This window comes from Charadrius vociferus, unplaced genomic scaffold, assembly GCF_000708025.1.
Source record: "Charadrius vociferus isolate BGI_N301 unplaced genomic scaffold, ASM70802v2 scaffold692, whole genome shotgun sequence".
Classification (NCBI taxonomy): domain Eukaryota; kingdom Metazoa; phylum Chordata; class Aves; order Charadriiformes; family Charadriidae; genus Charadrius; species Charadrius vociferus.
This window is the reverse complement of record NW_009647230.1, coordinates 325,949-331,787: the sequence shown is the minus strand read 5'-3', so window position 1 is coordinate 331,787 and position 5,839 is coordinate 325,949.

The window sequence follows — 5,839 nt, the reverse complement described above, 5'->3', positions numbered from 1 at the left end:
GTAGGAAGGGCTCTGTCACTTGTAAGAGTGTTTTTCTGGTTTGGGTGGTTGGTTTCCCCCCTTCTTTTTCTTTTTTTTTCATGTGTTTTTTTTTTTTTTTTGAGTTCTGCTGAAGAGAAGCAGCTTAATGCACAGGTTGCACAAGCTACTGGCACCAAGGCAGCACTGGAGCTTACCCGCTCACCAGCACCTCAACTCCTGTTTCTTGGTGCCAGAAGTGTTTGGGTCTGATGTCTATTTTGCATTTTCAGGTAAATATGGCAGATCCTGAACCCAAGAGTAACCTCGAGTCCGTTACAGGGAGAATGACATATTGACTTCAGAAAATCTCAAACTTCACAATCATATTCAAAATGTTTGAGGCATTCAAAGCTGAGACTGCAGTCATTTTCAGATCTTATAGCAAAATTATCACAGTATCTCACTGTTTAGAGGCATATAAATATGTTGGTCTCCTCTACCATGCGTCACTTGCACGCAATATTATTAGAATCAACTGGCAACTCCACTGAAATGTTTGTAATGGCTTTAAGATATTATAGGAGTTATAGATCTGTAGGCTTGGCGTTTTAATTCTCGAGGGCCTATGCTTTTCCTAAAGTTATGAGTGCCATTGTCACAGCACATCTACATAATGTAGTTTACTCCATTAATTTTGATAACCAAATACATATATTAACAGATCATATTTGGCTATGTGTTTTTATTCCTACCCCCTTCGGAAGATGTGTGCATTTCTACTGTATTATTACTGATAAAGTACAGCTGTATAATTTCAGTAATGTAGTTACAGTAGGAGAAACTTAAATAAATCCTAGACTGGAACTTGTTGAATTAAAATTCCTCACATAAGCTCCTCAGATTCTTCTAAATATTCTATAAACAGCATAATTTACAGTGTCATTCTCTCTCTTCTATAATTTTCTTCTAACACTTCAGCATTAGTAGCAGTTGGTGTATTTTCATTCTTTGCTTTCTTCTTAGATGTATAGTCACTCTTTTTGCTGATATAATTGACTTATGTATCCATTGATGTGTGCTGCATTTTAATGATGACTTTTTGTTTTATGCAATAATACTTTTTAATAAGACTGTTTGGATCGTATTTTAAGGACAGGTGTAAACAGTTGCTTTGTTTTTTAATGCCTAGTGTAGACCTAGGTAGAATTTTTGCCTGCGAACAGATTTGCACTCAAATCAGACTTTACATTTTTATACATTTATACACTTACATACATTTTCAACTTTACTTTAGGCTTGCTATATTGTAGTTAACTTCCTCCTTCTGCTTCTTTCCTTTACATTAATTTGCTAAAGTCCATGAGGACCGTATCTCTTTTGCGTTTGTTCTTTCTAACAGCACAAGAGTATATTTGAATGGCAACACAGTTTGAACTTAGCCTGTATCAAACAGCACTAGTCTGTCGAAAGCGTTGCATCAGGGTAACAGTGGGACCAGAAACAATGTGGATTAAAAAAACCAGTAACTGAATGAAAATACTTCTACTGAAATACAATATTATGAGAAAATCCTTCATACGTGGTGCTTAGAACAAATATTGACTGGTGGACTAATAACATAGTGTTTCTTAACAAGAAAGTTAATCATGTCCACTGAATTATTGGTCTAGATGCTGTAAGAAACAGGAAACTAAACTGTTCAAATTTTTTTAGGACTGGGTCTTTGCTGTAGTTAAATCACTGTCGCAATGAGTAGAACTTGGTGTGCAATCATGAGCTGCATCATTGTACCCTACAAAGCAGCACTGAGTTTATTTTATTGATTCACTGCAGGTTTTTTTCCCCCTAAACTGTGGTTCCCCATCTCATACGTTTCACCTTACTTACTCTGGTACTTCCGGGCCAAAGATAGCAATTTTTAGGATTTTGCCTGGGGTTGAAAACACTCAGATAATAACAATATTATCACATCCACTGTTAATTCTTCATGCATAGCTAGACTGTTTCAATTTACAAGACATTTTATACAATATGGATATATTTTTCTTTTTTTTTTATGTGTATTCTACTGTTTCCTCATATGTTTTGCATTGTTCACAGACGATAAATTTTAGAAGTCTAAGTCATGATGTTCAGAGACTTACAGACATTATTAAGAACAGTAAGGAATTATGAGCATTTACAAACACAACAGGCCCAAATTAAGACCCTCAGTTCAGCAGCTGGAAGCTTTTTGGGGTTAATTACTACACGCAAAGAGAAAACATGCAAGGAACTGTGTACTTGTTATATTCTGCACCCTCAAGTTAAAGAGATTACCAATGGGGTAAAATATTTGTTAACTTGAGTATAGATAGTGGAACGCAAATTGAAGTTTTTTATTGTATTCACCTATGTCCATAAGTTGAAATATTTAACACCTGGATGCTTTTTGAATGCCACGGGATACTCGAATAAAGTCAGGTAAGAAACAAATCTAAGCCAAGCAGATGTTTTGAAGGCAAGGAAAGTAAAAGGCCATATCCTGCAGAACTGGGCTTGTAATGGGCAGAGAAATATTTGCTTTTCTGTTTCACCTTTTATTTCTTTCCCCAGCTTTTCCATGAGGGTCAGAGAGTTAGGAAGCAACATGGTCATTCAGCAGTTCACAGGTGTTTTTCCTCTCTCTCTCACCTTGTCTCAGGCCAACAAGTGAAAGCATTTGCAGTTGTTCATACTGTGCTGGCATCACTGCTGTAATTGCACTAACCCGGAACACTGTTACCATAAACATTTCTATACTAACCTTAATAATTCTAATGCTTCGTGGAAGCAGTCTTGGTGCAGTTGCATTGATGTAGTAGATACTGCCAACGTAACTCACAATAATCTGGCAATCCTTACAAAGCCTGCTCTGTGCAATTTCCTTCTACTTCACATTATTTACTTGGTCTAAACTACTTGCTGTTTCATATAGTGATGAATACCAGTTCATTTAGTTCAAATAAAATAATCTCTTCAGATATTGATTGGTGCTCTGACTAATCCCCACTTCATGAGTCCATCTTGGGACCTGCTGGGAAGTTTCCCCATAATGCAGTGCTACCGCATGGCTGAACAAAGTTCTGTGTTAATATAACAAATTTCCACCTACACAGAGGTTTGCTGAGGATTTCTTACATTGTTACAAGTTTATACACTCTTTTAAGCCATAATAGCCTCTATGGATATAAAAAGGACTTCTTTAGCAGAAACTGGACCATTCAGTGGAAGAGTGTGGTCAAGAGCTGTTGTCATCTCAGTTCCACTGTCATTTTGTTTGCTTGGTTGCTTTTGTTGTGAGTTTTTGTAACTGCAGCACTGCCTTAAAGTCCCAGGAGCAGGACATCCAAATTATTCTCATTCGATAGGGCACAGAAGCAGTAGAATAGTTCTTGCAGGAAGGAACAACTCAGTGCTGGGAAGGCTGTTGGATCCCTGTATCTCCACTGACCAACAAGAGCTGTTAATGTCAGTATGCTGACGTATAAAACTTGGATCCAAATACACAGTATCTTTTGGGTGACAGCCGTTCTCTGCTAACTCAGTGTACTTTATTTTTCAACATTTTTTTTTAAGTCTCCTCTTTCTTTCCTACCCTCTGCCCATTCATTTGCCTTTTTTTCCTTTCATCTCCGTCTCCCATCTTCTACGTCCCTATTTATCCATCTCCCCGGCTCAGTCTTGTCAGCTCCATGTTTGACCCTACATTAAAACCACTCTTTCTCTTTTGGTTGTTTTTATTAAATGCAGCACCCCTATATTCTTCATGTTTATCTGTACTTGGTAATTTATAAAGGTTTCAGAAAAGGAATTGTCTTTCTGTCTACTCCATCTGAGACCCTAAAGCTTAAGCAACAGTAAAAGAAATCATCAGTTTTCCACTGATGTGTCTACTCTGCTTAAAAATGTTCAAGCAATTAGGGACTCAGGTGACTCCTCATGTAACTACGGTTGTGTGACTAATTATGCTACCCTTTTCGCTCCACTAAACTTACACTTGAAAGAGCATGTATGTATGCAAGAGTTAAAAACATTTCTGGATTTGTTTGCTTTTGTGTTCCTAACAGTTGCTTGTTAATATGAGCATGCTTTGGGGAAAAATGGTGGCCTGTGGATGCAATCCGACCTTCAGCCAGAGTTGATATCAAGTAACTTTACAGTTTGGCATCTGGCTGTTCACAGTGCTAGAAAAGAGTAGTTGCGTGTATGCGCATTTAACTGCACGTCATGCTCTGTGCGTGAATTAATACATACACATACAATTTTGAACACTTTTTTGTATTATTGTTACTATTTAGCTTTGCTGGACATTTACTTATGGGCAAGAGTAGATATGAATGAATAAATGTAAGAAAGGAAATAATAAGCATTTAAAACCGCCTAAAAGATTACTTCAGCTAGCTGGACAAGCCCATGGGACAAGTCAGGGTGCAGTCAAGGACGTGGAGAGGTAGATAAAGACACTGCAAGAGTCACTCTCCAGTTCAGTGCCTGAACCTGAAAAGTGAACTTCAAGGTGAGTGGACCACTGGTTGGCCTGTGAGATTCCAAGGGTTGTGATCATGGTACAAAGTCCTGCTGGGGGAGTTACTGCTGGGGTCCCTCAGCAGTTCATTTAGGAACCCCTACTATTTCTTATTAACCTAGGAGCTAGGATAGAGTGTACCCTTAGCAAGTTTGCAGATCCTACATTGGGTGGGAGTGCATGGCTCTTTCACTGGAGGGCAGGCTGTTATTCAGAAGGACATTGACAGTCTGGAGAAATAGTCCAGCATGAATGTCACGAGGCTCAGCGCAGCTGAATGCAGAGTCCTGGCCCTGGTTTGGGAAGACATCCTGCTTCTGTCTAGTCTTGGAATCAACTGCTTGAAAAGCAATTTTGTGAAAAAGGAGCTGAGGGCCCCAGTGGACAACAGAGGAAACATGAGCTAGCGGTGTGCAGCAGTTGCAGTGAAGAAGACCCTCTGTATACTGGGCAGTAATAGTATTCATGTAACCAGTAGGAACTAAGAGATTATTCTCCTCTATTTAGCAATTGTGAAACTCCGTATGAAGGACCCTGTACAATTTTGAGATTTCCAGTTCAAAATAGGTATTGGCATGCTGCAGACAGTATAGTGGAGGTCTACCAAGATGACTAGAAGCCCAGAGAGCTTGATGAGGAGAGGCTGGGAGAATTGTGTTTGTTCAGCCAAGAAGAACAGGCTAATGGGAGATCTCATTGCTGCCTCCAACTACTTATCGGTAAAGTGTAAAACAGATAGAAACCGAGTCTTCTTAGAGGTGGCAGGATGAGAAGCAGAAGACACAGGTTGTTATATGGGAAATTATTATTGGACACTAGAAAAAAAAAAAAAGAAAAAGAAAAAAAAGCAAGCTGTAAGTGTCCAGAGAGTCTCTGGACTCACTATCCTTGAAGACACTCCAAGCTGAACTGGACAAGGCCCAGAGGAATCTGATGTAGTTGGATCCACTTTGAGAGGAGGGTGGAACTAGATGACCTCCTTTCCAACCAAACCTATTTTATGATTTCGTAGCAGTTGAACTCATAGCAGTGTAAGGGTGGAGTTAACATCCTTGCCTATGTTACGGGGCCATTTGGGGCAGTTCGCAATATATGTGCCAATAATGCATGTGGGTGTAATGCAGCAGTTGTATTGCCTACAGATACATTTATTCCACAGCTTTGAACTCTCATCCGAATGCATTCTGTAACAGCACTGACACTTCTCTCTCTTATTCTCTCTCTTATGGGTGTATAGCACAGCTTTACACGTAGCCATGATAGCTAGTAAGATGCTGTCTGACCCAGTGAACAAGCCGAATTAGCAAGCTAGAGACATCTGGCAAGTACTGT